A 16,508-nucleotide genomic window follows, 5' to 3' on the forward strand; every position below is an offset into this window, starting at 1 on the left:
AAAAAAAAAAAAAAAACTGTAAACCTTAAAAGATATCATCAGCCCTTCATGGAGTTTTAATCTTCTACTAATGGCACAAGTGAGAACTGACTCCCAAATGTCCGCTCCCTACCCTACCCCAAAGGGGATGGCATAACATGATTAGAGTGGCCCAAGTGTAAGCCAAACCCGCTTGAGAGGACTGAGAGTATTACTAGAATACAATCATCCCCACCTAATTACATTACTGGGCAAACCGGACAGAATGCCGAGAGTCCTTTCCCAGAACTAGACCCCCCTGGAATCCGTGGCCCAGTCCCGTAGAATAGTTCCGTCTGAAAACTCAGGTCCGAACATTATCGGGCAGTTGATGGTCCTGCCACGGTTCTCACTATTTAGCTTCGGATATAAACCCAATCCCAGCTATGATACCTCTTCCTATTTACCAGGTCCAAGAAATTTGTACAAAGTGAAAATATCCACGCCATTTAAATCAAAAGGTTTGTAGGTGATCCGTCAACCCTCGGGCTCTTATTCTTCAGAAGAGTCGAAGAAGAAAAGCCAGGGCCCCTTACCCCCTCACCACGTGAAGGAACCTACTTCGAGGGGGACCCCTCCACAGCACTAGGGGCACAAACACTATCACTGCACTTCACAGCACTTTGAAGAGCGAGCATTTTAGCTTCCAGGTTACGAATGGAAGACATAATAACAGACAGGGCATCTCCTTCCGCAGACACAACCTCGGGGCCGAGGGGCAACACCACAGGGTTAGGAATAGCTACGTCTACAGGAGGGTTAGCAGGTGAAAAACACTACCCTGACTCCTACTCACTGATACACTCCTGGAGGAAGACCTCCTGATCCTATCACGCTCTAACTTCCTCACATAGGAATCATAAGTCCTCCAACTAGCATCAGGCAAAGACTCACACTCCTTGCATCAATCATTAAACAAACAAACATGCCCTCTACACCCGAGCATACAGTGTGAGGATCTACCGAATCTTTCAGGTAGCCTCAGTCATACAGTCTTGCACACAGCAAACTCTATAACTAGCAGAACTAGATTCAGACATCTTAATCCAAGCAAAAAACAAAGCAAAATCCAAAACAGTCCACAATAGCGTATGCCTAGCCACAAGTCCAAGTCAAAAAACCAAAAGTCAAACAAATACTTAAGTGACAACCAAGTTTACGAAATCCAAAGACGGAGGTACTGAAAACTGGTGTTGACAGTACCGGCGACAGAGAAAATCTGAATAGAAAATGGGAATGGTTCCTGATACCCGCCTCCCAGCGGCGGGAATGGGTACTAACCAACTGATCTCCCACTGCGTGTGTCGTAAGTTTTGAAATTCTGTCGGACTATCAGAGAATACAGCAATATATATATCTGCCAGGTAAGTCTCATGAACAAAATACAATTTACTTTTAAAAATTGTTATTTGCTCCAACACAATATACAAACCCTCGGTCCTTTACATTAGGAGACTCAATGATTGGAGGGAGGAATCTGATAAAGTCTCTCTGAACTGACTGGAGTTCACCACCTTGTCTTCCCTTCCTGGTCATGAGAGCGACGAAGGGAAAAACTGCCTCTGACAAAAGATCGGGTTGTAAGAAATGCAGGATCAGTTGTCAGACTTCTGGGTCCCTTTGCATGAAAGAGGAAACGTCAGTTCATGCAAAGTAGGCTAGGAAGAATTTGACGTCGGATGACAATAAGGCAAATACAAGCATTGGGTTTGTCTTATAGTCATGGTCTCCTTCCTCCCTTGCAAGAGGAAGGAGTGGGGTTGTTTCTATTAACCTGAACAGAAATAGAACAGGAGCTCCCGTTATGTGCTTACCTGCCTCGATCGCCCGGTCCAGCTTGTAACGGCACGTCCGCTCCCTGCCCGTGGGAAGAGAGCCAGGATGGGGAGAAAGAATAGAGGCGAGTCACTCAACATTCATTCTCCCAATCACAACCGTACAACATAGGCGAGATGCAACCTGTCCCGTTAGGGGAGCTGGATAAGCTACACAACTTGTTGAGCAGCCACCACAGGACCCAAGGAAAAAGTGTCCAAGGACTTGTGTGCAACATCCCGGAGGTAGAAGGAGGTGAAGGTAGTCTGTTGGGACCACACACACGCCTTCAGCACCTGTGGTACCGACATATTCTTCCGAATGCGAGGGACGGACCAATGCTACAGACCTCGTGAGCTCGGACGAAGCGCACGGTGTCGTCTTCTCCTGCAGCAGAGTACGCTCTCCTTATCGTCTCACGAAACCAGAAAGAGATGGTATTCTTGGACACTTCTTTCTTGGTCGAGCCAGTGCTAACAAAGAGTTGTCGACACTCAGGCCGGAGGTGCCAAGTCCTCTTCAAATAGCGCCGCAGCACCCTAACAGGACACAGTAGCATCTCGTCTGGATCATTACCTACAAAGTTCTTTAGGGAGGGGATCGTGAACGACTCGAACCGTGCGTCAGGGACCGAAGGGTTCTGAGTCTTCACTATGAAATCCGGGACGAAATCGAGCGTAACTGATCCCCATCCCCTCAAGTGTTTAACATCAAAGGAAAGTCCGTGAAGCTCGCCAACTCTCTTCCCCGATGCCAGGGCAAGCAAGAAGACGGTCTTGAGGGTCAGATCCCTATCTGACGACTCTCGTAAAGGCTCGTACGGTGCACGAGTCAGGCTCCTTAAAACAAGGGTCACATCCCACTCAGGGGGCCTGAGATCCCTGGGTGGGCAAGACCTTTTGAAGCTTCTTATCAGTGGAGAAATGTCGAAAGAAGAGGAGATATCTACTCCTTCCAGCTGCAAGACTAGGCCGAGTGCAGTGCAGTAGCCTTTTACAGTTGAAACGGAGAGAAGCTTCTCTCGGCGAAGGAAGAGAAGGAAGTCCGTGACCTGCTGAACAGTAGCTCCGACCAGAGAGATACCCGGTCCATGACACCAACCACAGAAAACGGACCACTTTCCTTGGTATACCGCTGCTGAGGATCATTTGAGGTACCCGGCCATCTCTGTTGCTGTGCGATGCGAAAAACCTCTCGCTTGCAGGAGATGGTGGATAACTCCCAGCCGTGAAGACACAGGGACTGCACTGCCTGGTGATACCACTCCACGTGGGATTGACATCAGGTTGGGCTGGAAAGGAGGGCTAGCAGGTCGGGATACCAAATAGCCGCAGGGTGCCACCAGAATCATTCAGAGATTCAGAGTGATCATCGCCTGGTTGATCACTCTGCAAATCAGACAGAACGGAGGAAAGGTGTAGACGTCGAGGTTGTCCCACTGGTGTTGGAACGTGTCCTCCGCAGCGGACTATGGGTCTGGCATGACAACAGAAGACCTGGAGTTTTCTGTTGTGCTGGGTGGCGAACAGATCGATGACTGGACACCCCCATAGGTCGAATAACCTTTCCATGACTTCCAAGTAAAAGGACCATTCAGTTCCGATCACCTGATTCTGACGGCTGAGCTTGTCTGCCATGACATTCCTCTTGCCTGGAATGTACCTGGCTGACAGCTCTACTGAGTGGGCCACGGCCCACTCGAGCTCCTGCGTTGTCAACTGGTGGAGCAGGAGGGATACTAGACCCCCCTTGCTTGTTGACGTATGCCACTACCATGGTATTGTCACTCATCAGTACCATGGAGTGTCCCATCACTCGATCCCAGAACTCTTGGAGAGCCAGGAAGGCTGCCTTGAGCTCCAGGATGTTGATGTGAAGGTGCTTGTTGTCTCGGTGCCACACCCCTGAAGTCAGCAACTCCTCTAGGTGAGCGGCCCATCCCTTGGTCGATGCATCTGAGAACAGCAGCATGTCCGGAGGGGGAGTATGCAGGGATACCCCTATCAAGAGGTTCCTGTCGTCCATCCACCAGCGAAGGTCCTCCCTCACCTCCTCGGAAAGAGGGATGAGAAAGGACTGGGGGTCTCAGGACTGGGACCAATCCCCTTTAGTTTCCATTGTAGAGACCGCATGTGAAGACGCCCATGAGGTACCAGCTTCTCCAGCGACAACAGGTGACTGATGACGACTTGCCATTGCTGGACTGGCTGTTCCTGTCGAGACAGGAACAGCTGTGCTGCCTGCCTGAACCTGCTGATATGAGAATCCGAGAGAAAGACTTTCGCTGCCACCGTGTCTATCAGCATGCCCAGGTACTTTACCCTCTGCTTGAGGGTGAGATCTGACTTCTTGAGATTCACCATGATCCCAAGATCGCGGCAAAACTCGAGGAGCCAATCCCTGTCCTGCAGCAACTGCGAGTGGGAGCTTGCCAGGACCAACCAGTCGTTGAGATACCTCAGTAGACGTACCCCGTGCGAATGGGCCCAAGCTGACACGAGAGAGAAGACTCTCGTGAACACCTGGGGAGCGGTCGAGAGCCCACAGCAGAGTGCCCTGAATTGGGAGACCGTTTCTGAGGATAAAGCGGAGGTACTGGCGAGAGGACGGATGAATGGCTATTTGGAAATACACATCCTTCAAGTCCACCGTAAGCATGAAGTTGTTCTCCCTGATGTAGAGAGGTCTACGAACAATCTCCATCCCCCTGTGGCTTTCTCTACGAGGAAGACACGTCTGTAAAAGCCTAGGGACTGGTCCGACACAACTTCCACAGCACCCTTGCTCAGCATGGCTTACACTTCTTGCTCTAGTGTGGAGTCCTTTGATGTTCCTTGGATGTGGGTGCGGAGACGGACTGGAGTGTAGGTGAGGGGTGGCCGAGACTCGAAGGGTGGTGATATCCCTCCTAAAGGACATCCACTATCCAGGTCTTGGCTCATATCACTGCCATGTTGCCCAATGGCTCAACAGGCACCCGCCCCCACCTTCAGCAGCATTTGGGGGGGAAAGCCGACCCTAGCGTTTCCCCTTTTTCTTCTTCCCCTTGCTCCCTTACCAGATTGGAAAGCAGGCTGAAAGGGGCAGGAAAGACCCACCCTTTCCAGAGGAAGAAGAAGGCTGGGTGTTTCCACGGGATCCCTTCGAAGACTGGGACTTCTTAGGGGCCGAGGAAGAGCTGGCCTGACCCGAGGGCCTGGCCACAGTGGAACGCGAAGACCGGGAGGCCTTGGACACTGCCTGGTGAACAAGCCGGTCGCTGTCATCGGCCTGGCGCTTTTCCACCGCAGCATCCACCAACTCCCTAGGGAAGAGAGAAGTAGTCTCCAGCAACGGTCCGTTCCGCAGGGTCATTTCCGACTCAAGCCCCACGGACCTAGAGAAGCAAGAAAGAATGGCGTCCTCCACTTCAGGACCAGGTTAGCCCATTGGTTTGCTGTCTGGTGGGCGAGGTAGGAGATGGCTCTACCTCCAGACTGGCATAGTCTCCTGAAAGCGGGGTCTTCCCCAGGTGCGATAGCACCCAAGGAAGCAGCCACTTTGGATACTGTGAATGACCACAGATCCAACCAGGAGACTGCTTGGAAAGCTGCCATGGTGGTGGCTTCCAGGGTTGCAGCCTCTTGCTGAGAGAGGGAGATACTCTCTGCAGTAAGTTGCTGCAATGAGAGACCCAGATCCAGATGAGCCAGGTCCGGGTCAGCCTGCTTAGGGGGCTATGACCTCTCCGATGGCGTATAGAAACACTTCTGACGAGGCAGAGGAGAAGCAGCTTGTCCAAGCGGTTAGATCGAGGTGAATTGTCCCGCCCAGACACAAGAACAGTCACCTGGTCGAGGACCCCATCGGCAAGTGTGGACCACGGCAGCCCCACCAAAGCCTTGGGTTCCTTCTGATGGATCAGCACAATTACCTTGGCAAAATTCCTCTGTATCTCAGGGGTGTCTGCATCCTGGGGAAGAGGACCCTCGAGTCCTTCCAGGGTGCGGTCCACCCGATCTACTCTCCCTCCTGCAGGGAGAGTAGATCGGCAGACCCCTGTGATCCTTCCTGCACCAAGCGGGTGTATGACCTGGCTGAACCGAGGACCGAGCCAGGCACATACACCCACGAGGTAGAACTCCGGGGAGAAAACTCACCAGAGTTCTTCCTGTCCGACTCTCACCCATTGGGAGGAGACCAGAGGGTAAAGGGGACAGGCGAAGAGGATCTGGCGCTCCCACTGGTCTTGCTGGCAGAACCAAGAGGAGCAGTGGGCTGGGAGCGGTCATCAACCCGGGTCAAGGAGAACGCTTTCACCTGAGTGAAGCGTTCTCCCGAGGAGAGCGGAGCTGCTTGCGCAAGTCGAGCCATGCACTTGGCTTCCCCAAGCCAGGCTGGCCACGTGAACGTGGCCGGGGACTGGGAGGAGTTGAGCACGCCGCTGGCTGGCGTGAACTTGAGCTGTCCTCTGGATGAGCCCCAGTCTTCTTTGAGGCCGAAACCTCTCGGGAAGACTGAGCATGGAACCTCTTCTCTACCTCTACCTCACCAGGTGTCCAGACCCGAGGGACCGGCACACCTTCCCAGGAACCTGGCTTGGTACTCAAACCAGCAGCAGCAGGAAGAGTCGGGGCACCTGGGCTCTTTCTCCCTTCCCGTACTCGAGTCCATATGGAGAGAGGTTTCTCTGGTACCAGACCGGGGTGCTTGGGTCTCCTTAGAGACCCGAGTACTCGGAGCGGCTTGCAAACGAGTGTCTGACACAGTCCTGCTGGCCTTAGAAGCAGGCTTCTTCGGCACAGCGGGGGGAGTGCAAACCACAGTCTGCATGCCCTTGGCTCCTGATGTGACTGACCCTGGGGTCAACGCATCAGTTCCCTGGTCTGTGGACCGGGAAGAGCCAACGAGAGATCCCACTGCCTTCCCTGTGGAAGGAGGCAGTCTCTTAGAAGTCTCGGTGCAAGACTTCTTGGGGGGAGGGGGAAGAAGGCAGGCTGCTTCTTCTTCGGCTGGCGAGCCTCGGAAGAAGAAGAGGAAGAAGAGGTAACAGATGACGACGAAGACACCTTCCTCGATCTCTTCTTCGTCATCTTCCTCAGAATGGCAGTCAGGTCCCCCATCCAAGATGGAGCAGCAGAAGGCACAGGCGCAGCCAGGGGGGGCCACGGAAGCAGGCGCAACCCAGGTAGCAGAGATGTGCTCGGGCCAGCAGCTACCGGGCCAGGTGCAGCAGCGCAGGAGCCAGGAAAGCCAGTGGATGAAGCCTGGGTTGGAGGCACGGGTGGCGCATGGGAAGCCAGGCCGGGCTGAGAGTCATTGTAGCCAAGAGCTGGAACCGTGGTCAGGAACGAGCGTGGGTCAGCAACAGACCAATGAAGTCACCATCTGCGAGGGGCCAGGCACGGACAATGGAGCCAGGAAACCAGCAGGCAGTGGCATGGTATGGAACGTGGCAGGAGCGGCCGACACCTGGGTGTCCAGGTGCGAGGCCAACATCACAGGAAGCTTCCCAAATGATGACACGGTGAAGGCCGTGGTGGTGGATGCGGTGGCTGCGTGGGTCGTCACCGGAGCGCCTGACAGATGGGATACCAGGCCCTCCAGTGACTGAACTCCAGGAAGACCAAGGTGCAGCCAGGCAGAGGTGAGATCAGGTACCTGGTTACCAACAGACTCTTCCACACCCAAGCCTGAGGACAAAGTCGGGTCAAAAAGGGAAGCCTCTAGTCACTCGGGGGAAAAATTCGCCCCTGGAGCTGCTCAGCAGACCAGGAACAACACTCTGAACAGGGAGATGCACATGAACACACACGTCCTCTGCAGGTGGGGCAGAGGGCATTTGGGTCCATATCAACGCTACATCTAAATGTGTTACATTTCTTGCCTCCCACCCCAGGGCACACACGCTGGGGGAAGGAGGGCTTACGGGATTTATCCACATTCATATTCAGACAAAAAATGGAGAAGATCCCACTGGGAAAAAAGCTCAAAGACAGTCAGGGCAGAGATGGAGACACACGTCTGCAGCGCATGACGGCCGAAAGCAAATTGGGCATAAATTTGATTTCAGGTATTTGGCTACGAATGAAAGAATCCAAGTAACCTAGGGTATTACATATGGTGCCTCATCCAAGAAAACTACTGTACTTGGTAGCCTAAGGTTGGGTTACACTATTTCACTGAAACCCTTTCCTTAACCTTCCAAGAAAAATAACAATTTATAAAGTAAATTGTATTTTTCCTAAATATACAAACCCGAGGTCCTTTACATTAGATTACTTTATGGTGCCTGGAAACGGCCGTTGAAAAAACAAGGTGGTTAGGCAGTTGATTACTGTCAGGGAGGCGGGAGGTAGCTTTCTATCAGATTTGGTGGCATGAGGTTGATCAGGTTTTAGTTAGAAAAAATACAATTTACTTTAAAAATTGTGATACCCTTTCCGACACAATATACAAACCTCTGTCATTTTACATTAGAGACTTACTGGTTAGAGGGAGGAATCTGAGTGAGTCTCTATGAACTGACTGGAGTTCACCACTTTGTCTTCCCTTCCTGAAAAGCGAGGAAAAATCACAATTTATAATCGGGTTGTAAATTGTATTTTCCCTTTGCCAAAAGATACAAAACCTAGAAGAACTTGGCGTCGGATGACATAAAGTCCTTTAACAATTTTTAAGGTAAATTGTATTTTTCCTAACTATACAAACCCGAGGTCCTTTACATTAGGGATTACTTTCAGGCGAAGGCTGAAAACGGCCATTGAACTTCAAACAAGGTGGTTAGGCAGTTAACTACTGTCCGGGAGGCGGGAGTACCGCCTGCCTGGATGTAAACATTCCAATTTGCCTTTCAGCCCAGGTATCAGATTGAGGGGTGGTATGAGGTGGGCATAAAGTGTAAAGGACCTCAGGTTTGTATAGTTAGGAAAAATACAATTTACTTTAAAAATTGTGATTTGTTCCGACACAATATACAAACCCTCGGTCATTTACATTAGGAGACTTACTGGTTGGAGGGAGGAATCTGAGTGAGTCTCTATGAACTGACTGGAGTTCACCACTTTGTCTTCCCTTCCTGGTCATGAGAGCGAGGAAGGGAAAACTGCCTCTGACAAATTTATCGGGTTGTAAGAAAAGCAGGATCAGTTGTCAGGCTTCTGGGTCCCTTTGCATGAAAGAGGAAACGTCAGTTCATGCAAAGTAGGCTAGGAAGAACTTGGCGTCGGATGACATAAAGACAAATATAACAATTTTTAAAAGTAAATTGTATTTTTCCTAACTATACAAACCCGAGGTCCTTTACATTAGGGATTACTTTCAGGTGAAGGCTGGAAACGGCCATTGAACTTCAAACAAGGTGGTTAGGCAGTTAACTACTGTGGGAGGCGGGAGTACCACCTGCCCGGATGTAAACATTTCAATTTGCCTTTCAGCCCAGGTACAGATTGAGGGGTGGCATGAGGTGGGCATAAAGTGTAAAGGACCTCGGGTTTGTATAGTTAGGAAAAATACAATTTACTTTTAAAAATTGTTATTTGTTCCAACACAATATACAAACCCTCGGTCCTTTACATTAGGAGACGCAATGATTGGAGGGAGGAATCTGATAAAGTCTCTCTGAACTGACTGGAGTTCACCACCTTGTCTTCCCTTCCTGGTCACGAGAGCGACGAAGGGAAAAACTGCCTCTGACAAAAGATCGGGTTGTAAGAAATGCAGGATCAGTTGTCAGACTTCTGGGTCCCTTTGCATGAAAGAGGAAAAGTCAGTTCATGCAAAGTAGGCTAGGAAGAATTTGACGTCGGATGACAATAAGGCAAATACAAGCATTGGGTTTGTCTCATAGTCATGGTCTCCTTCCTCCCCTTGCAAGAGGAAGGAGTGGGGTTGCTTCTATTAACCTGAACGGAAATAGAACAGGAGCTCCCGTTATGTGCTTACCTGCCTCGATCGCCCGGTCCAGCTTGTAACGGCACGTCCGCTCCCTGCCCGTGGGAAGAGAGCCAGGATGGGGAGAAAGAAGAGAGGCCAGTCACTCAACATTCATTCTCCCAATCACAACCGTACAACATAGGCGAGATGCAACCTGTCCCGTTAGGGGAGCTGGATAAGCTACACAACTTGTTGAGCAGCCACCACAGGACCCAAGGAAAAAGTGTCCAAGGACTTGTGTGCAACATCCCGGAGGTAGAAGGAGGTGAAGGTAGTCTGTTGGGACCACACACCCGCCTTCAGCACCTGTGGTACCGACATATTCTTCCGGAATGCGAGGGACGGACCAATGCTGCAGACCTCGTGAGCTCTCGGACGAAGCGTACCGGTGTCGTCTTCTCCTGCAGCAGAGTACGCTCTCCTTATCGTCTCACGAAGCCAGAAAGAGATGGTATTCTTGGACACTTCTTTCTTGGTCGAGCCAGTGCTAATGAAGAGTCGCTGACACTCAGGCCGGAGGTGCCAAGTCCTCTTCAGATAGCACCGCAGCACCCTAACAGGACACAGTAGTATCTTGTCTGGATCATTACCTACAAAGTCCTCTAGGGAGGGGATTGTGAAGGACTCAAACCGTGCGTCAGGGACCGAAGGGTTCTGAGTCTTCGCTACGAAATCCGGGATGAAATCGAGCGTAACTGATCCCCATCCCCTTGAGTGTTTAACATTAAAGGAAAGTCCGTGAAGCTCGCCAACTCTCTTTGCCGATGCCAGGGCAAGCAAGAAGACGGTCTTGAGGGTCAGATCCCTGTCTGACGACTCTCTTAAAGGCTCGTACGGTGCACAAGTCAGGCTCCTTAAGACGAGAGTCACATCCCACGCAGGGGGCCTGAGATCCCTGGGTGGGCAAGACCGTTCGAAGCTTCTCATGAGTAGAGAAATCTTGAAAGAGGAGGAGATGTCTACTCCTTTCAGCCATAAGACTAGGCTGAGTGCGGCGCGGTAGCCTTTTACAGCTGAAACGGAGAGAAGCTTCTCTCGGCGAAGGAAGACGAGGAAGTCCGCGACCTGCTGAACAGTAGTTCCGACCGGAGAGATACCCCTTCGACGACAGGGCTGAAAAGGGCGGGAGTGACCCCCACTTCTCGAGGAAGAAGAAGGTTGGGTGTTTCCTCGGGACCCCTTCGAAGACTGGGACTTCTTAGGGGCCGAGGAAGTGCCAGCCTGGCCCGAAGACCTGGCTGCAGTGGGATGAGAAGACCCGGAGGTCTTGGCCACTGCCTGGTGAACAAGCCAGTCGCTGTCATCGGCACGGTGCTTGTCCACCGCGGTGTCCACCAACTCTCTAGGGAAGAGAGAGGAGGAACCCAGCAACGGTCCATTCCAAAGGGCGATAGCTGACTCGGGACCCACGGACCTGGCAAATCGAGAGAGAACGGCGTCCCTCCGCTTTAGCACAAGGTTTGCCCAAAGGTTTGCAGTCTGGTGGGCGAGGTAGGAAATAGCCCTACCTCCAGACTGGCACAGTCTCCCAAAGGCGGAGTCCTCCCCAGGTACGATAGTGCCTGAGGAAGCAGCTACCTTCGATACTGTGAATGACCACAGATCGAGCCAGGAGACTGCTTGGAAGGCCGCCATGGCGGTGGCTTCCAGGGTTGCAGCTTCTTGCTGAGAGAGGGATATGTTCTCTGCAGTCAATAGCTGCAACAACAGACCCGGATCCAAACGAGTCAGGTCCGGGTCAACCTGTTTGGTCAGCAATGCCCCTTCCGCTGGTGCGTAGAAACTTCTGACGAGGCAGAGGAGGGGAAAGAAGCTTGTCCGAGTGGCTTGATTGAAGCGAACTGTCTTGCCCAGACACAAGACTGTTCACCTATACGAGTACCCCCTCGGCAAGCGTGGACTACGGCAGCCCCACCGAAGCCTTGGGTTCCTTCTTGGGTCCCCAAAAGGATTCGAGGCGCAACAGACGATCCACAGCGCGATAACCTCTGCAAAAGTCCTCTGTATTTCGGGGGTGTCCGCATCCTGGGGCAGAGGACCATCGAGTCCTTCCAGAGTGCAGTCCTCCCAAACTACTCTCCCCGCAGAAGGGAGAACCTCGGCAGACCCCCGAGGACCTTCCTGAACTAGGCGGGCATAAGACCTGGTCGAGCCAAGGACCGAGCCAGGTGCATACCCCCACGCAGTAGAACTCTGAGGAGAACACTCACCAGAGTTCCTCCTCTCCGACTCGTGCCCCTGGAAGAAACCGAAGGGGCGGAGGGGATAGGCGAGGAAGATCGGGCGCTCCCACTGCCTTTACTGGCAGAACCAGCAGAAGCAGCGGGCCGAGAGCGGTCACCAACCCGTGGTGATGACGAGCCCCCGGGTCGAGGAGACTGCTTCAGCCCAGGTGAAGCGATCTCCCGAGGAAAGCGGAGCGGCTCGCGAGAGCCGAGCCGCGCACTCGCCTCCCCCAAGCCAGGCTGGCCGCGTGGACGTGGCTGGGGACTGGGAGGAGTCGAACGCGCGGCTGGCTGGCACGAGCTTGCGCTGTCCTCTGGACGCGCCCCAGACTTCTTCGAGGCAGGAGCCTCTTGGGAAGACTGAGTAGGGGACTTCTTCCCTACCTCTCCTTGCGTTCGGCCCCGCGGGGCTGAAGCACTGTCCCGGGAACCTGACTTGGCACTTGAAGGAGTGCCAGCAGGAAGAGACGGAGCACCTGCATGCCCCGGCTCTTTCTCTCGCCCCACGCCCTGGTCTGTACGGCGAGAAGTGTCCACCGTATCAGACTGGGGTACCCGAGTCTCCTTGGGGACCCGGGTACTCGGAGCAACTCGTGAACGAGTGTCCGACGTGGACTCGCTGGCCTTAGATGCAGGAAGTTTCTTAGGCGCAGCGGGGGGAGTGCCAACCTTAGTCTGCACACCCTTGGCTCCCGGTACCCCTGGCCCGGAGGCCGAGGCAGCGGTTCCCTGATCCGAGGATCGGGAAGAGCCAATGCGAGATCCCACTGCCTTCCCTGTGGAAGGAGGCAGACCCTTAGAAGTCTCGGTACGAGGTTTCTTAGCGGGGGGAGAGGCAGACTTCTTCTTCGGCTGCAAAGCCTCGGAAGGAGAAGCGGGAGAAGCAGCAGACGAAGACGACGATGATGAAGATGAAGACAACGAAGACACCTTCCTAGACCTCCTCCTCTTCTTCTTCACCATCTGCTTCAGGAAAGCAGTCAAATCCCCAAGCCAGGAAAGCGAGGCCGCCGACTCAGGAACAGCAGGAGCAACAGGAGGGGCTGCAGCAGAAGGCACATCCCGGGCAGCAACAGCGGAGCTTGGGCCAGCATTTGCCTGGGCAGAGAGAGCCGCGCGTCTATCAGGAACAAAAGTGGGCGGGGCCGGGAATGCAGGCGCCGCCCCTCCCACGTGAAGATTCAAGTCGGGCCGCACCAGGGTCAATGGAATGGGGATGGAAGCAGACGAAGGGCCGGGCTGGACAGTCAGACGAGGAACAACATTCGAGGACAGGCCATGGTCAGCAACAGGGGCAGCGACAGTCACATAAGGGTAAGATGACGTCACCATGTAGGAGGGGCCAGCATGCGTAAACGGAGCAAGGAAGCCAGGCGGCAGTGGAACAGCGTGCTGGCCTGCAGGTGACACCGACACTTGGGTGTCCAGGTGCGATGCAACTGATAACGGCATCTGGACAAACCTCGAGAAGGCGACGGTTGTCGTGGTGACTGTCGTTGCCGAGTGGGTCATGGCTGGAGCGGGGGGCAGGGGAGCCAATCCCTCCAGTGCCGAGCCAGGTAGGCCCAGGATTCGATGTCTGGCTATCCAGTCCGGGACCTGAAGCAAAAGTCGGGTCAGTAACCGAAGCCTCCACTCACTCCGGAGGAAAAAACTCCCCTCCGGAATGGGAAGAGACTTCCGAGAGGATGTCGCAGTCCAACTCTCCCCCGCGCCCTTCCACAAACGAAACGATGAAACGTCAGAGGAAGGGGAGGGGGAGTCCTCACCCGAGGGAGAGGAAGCAAGCAGGGGAAGTTCGCCGGGAGGGAGAAACGAGCCCGACACATTCGCCACCAACAGAGTCGTCGGGGGCATATTTCCCTCGGGCGACTGCTTGGTAGGCTTACGACGGTAACGTCGCCTCCCTTCGAACTTGCCCCATTGCTCGGAGGACCACGAACAACACTCACTACAAGGATCGTCGCGTGAACACACACGTCTCCTGCAAGATGTACAGAGGGCGTGTCGGTCCACGTCGACTCGAGATCTGAATGAACTACATTTCTTCCCCCCTACCCCGGGATACACACGCTGGGGATAGGAGGGCTTAGTTGGTTTCTCCATGATTATTAAAGAAAAAAACAAAGAATTTCCCACCAAAGAGAAGAAGTATTGCTGTCAGGCAGAGAGCGGCGAAGATCAACGTCCGAAGGGTACGACGGCCGAAAGCAAATTGGAATGTTTACATCCGGGCAAGCGGTACTCTCGCCTCCCGGACAGTAGTCAACTGCCTAACCATCCTGTTTGAAGTTCAACGGCCGTTTCCAGCCTACGCCTGAAAGTAATCCTAATGTAAAGGACCGAGGGTTTGTATATTGTGTCGGAACGAACAGAAGGGCATGACATATTAAAGAGGTGTATCCTGGCTCACTGAATTCACCTACAAACTGTTTAGGGCTTAGCAGATCTATGACCAACGATCTTGGGTATAGCCTATGCCTAGCCTAGCCTAGTTAGCTTACCCTGAGCTTGGAGCCAAAATAATTTTTATTCTTTTTCCTTAACATAGAATATATCCTGTTTCAGGATGTAACCCTGACAGTGAACACTGGTATTGAGCAACCGATTCAATTAGTTGACATTTTACTAAAATTCCGTTTACTTACTCTCTAGTCTCTAAGGCTGGTTTCCAGATGAGCCTAGACGTTTAGGTGTCTGCGTTTTCAACCAATGTTGCCAACACCCAATAGCTTTATTAACCGAAATTTAGATACGTAATATGCATGGCCTATTGTTTATTATCTATTGCAGGACAATGTTATGATAGCCTGGTAAATATTTAAGTTGGTAAGCTTCTAAAAGAGGGAATCAAAATCGCCAAATTATTAACAAAATTTATAGTGAAAATGAGGAAAACTTAATTATATTTTGGCATCTACAAACCAACACTGTAATTCTGAGCAGTAAAATTGTTAACATTTTCACCAGTGGTTTATTCCCAGCACTATGATAATTTTGTATTCGTAATTCACTTTCAGAATCACTACACCATTCGCAAATGATGAAAGGTGAAAAATCGAAACAATAAAATGGCAACCAAATGTCTTTTTAAGTTACTCTATAGAAACAAATTATTTGCAATGGTCAAATCTCAAAGCATAAGAGTAAAATGTAAATTAAGTCCAGGTCTTTCTGATCATGCATTGTTCATTTTTATAGATATAAATTCCTCTCATCCATGCATTTAGCAAAATCAAGGCAGATTTTTTCCTTGGATTTCATGTGCCTCATCCTGCTGCTTTTTTTTTATTATTATTTGCAGCTGCCATTAATGACTAACTTCCAGCTCCAACTATGGAGAAAACTTATTTTTACACTGAAAGGAAAAAAAAGGATTTCTATAAATATCTATACTTTTATGATGAGGAAAAAAAAGTGCTACAATACCAGTGGTATAGCCTCACCTCTTATGCTCATGAAGTCGCGATTACTACTTGCGATGAAAGGGAAATAAGACAATTACTTCAGCTTACTTGATTATGGAAGAAGCCGACTATAATGAAATTTTATTAGACGCTTTCAAAGACGCTTGCTCCCCCACACCCCAAAGCGTCTTAGCTAATCAAGTCCTTAGACATTCTGAGCAGTGTCAAAATTGTAAGAAAATCCTTCACCAAAAAGAGGAAAGAATAAATTTCTGCTCGTTTTACATCGAGCCACTCTGTCGCCCGATGTGAGGATCAAGGAAAATATGGAAAGGGTTCAGTAGTCAGTAGTGTGACTGAGAAAAGAAAGGAAGCGATATTTGCTAAGATAATGAATTTATATTCTCAGTTTACATTATAAAAATATACTATTTATCAGTGAATGTCTAAAAACCCTGTTTTCAGGTGTTTCATCGAGGAATCCTTACGTTCTTAAATTTTAAGTCCCTAAGTTTAGCAATATATCTGCCGTTGGCAACACTGTCTCAACCCTAAGAGCACGGCTGTTATGGGCACTATGCCCTCAATACTACGAGTTAGAATCAGAGCTTTATAACCATAAAAAATTGATTTTCTAGTTTTTTATGTTCTGTAAACTGTCCCTTGTTCATCTAAAACTGATTGCACTTGTAATTCAATGTTTATTTTGCTTATAAGATTTTGATTTTAGTGCCGTCTTTGATTGTCTTTGGTGTTCCACTAATTTGAATGTTTGTCCTTCTAAGACCATTATCCTTTCCAGGAAGTACTACTACTCAAAAATAATCCTTTGTCAACAACCATTTTACTATTGCACACTTAAAATCTCATGCTTCGTGTGAAGATTCGTGGAGAATATTCCTGAATTGTAAATTTTGTCCTGCTAATTTTTGTTTTTCAGGTCCTTGTTTTAATCTATAATTTGACTGTATTTACTTATAGTCCGGCGGCTTAATGACAATTTTGGGCTGAATTGTGCATTTTTTGCTACAAGCATGAAATTTTGCACAAAGGTGCCTTTTGATACCCTAAAAAGATATAGATATGGAGACATTTTAAAAAATTGGTGTTAACCATTTTTTTCGACCAT

General features: G+C 50.8%; 1 protein-coding gene across 2 annotated transcripts in view; it reads right to left on the reverse strand.

Moving 5' to 3' along the window:
• Positions 1 to 14,771, reverse strand: part of LOC136833018 (uncharacterized) — a 105,817-nt gene extending 91,046 nt beyond the window's left edge. The window contains exon 1 of one of the 2 annotated variants that reach the window (XM_067094669.1): positions 14,621 to 14,771. The gene's annotated coding sequence lies outside the window, so the exon portion shown is untranslated. The remainder of the gene's footprint in view (positions 1 to 14,620) is intronic. The other variant, XM_067094677.1, reaches the window with a different exon arrangement.
• Between the last annotated feature and the right edge of the window lie 1,737 nt (positions 14,772 to 16,508).

Source organism: Macrobrachium rosenbergii, chromosome 4 (genome assembly GCF_040412425.1).
Source record: "Macrobrachium rosenbergii isolate ZJJX-2024 chromosome 4, ASM4041242v1, whole genome shotgun sequence".
Taxonomy (NCBI): domain Eukaryota; kingdom Metazoa; phylum Arthropoda; class Malacostraca; order Decapoda; family Palaemonidae; genus Macrobrachium; species Macrobrachium rosenbergii.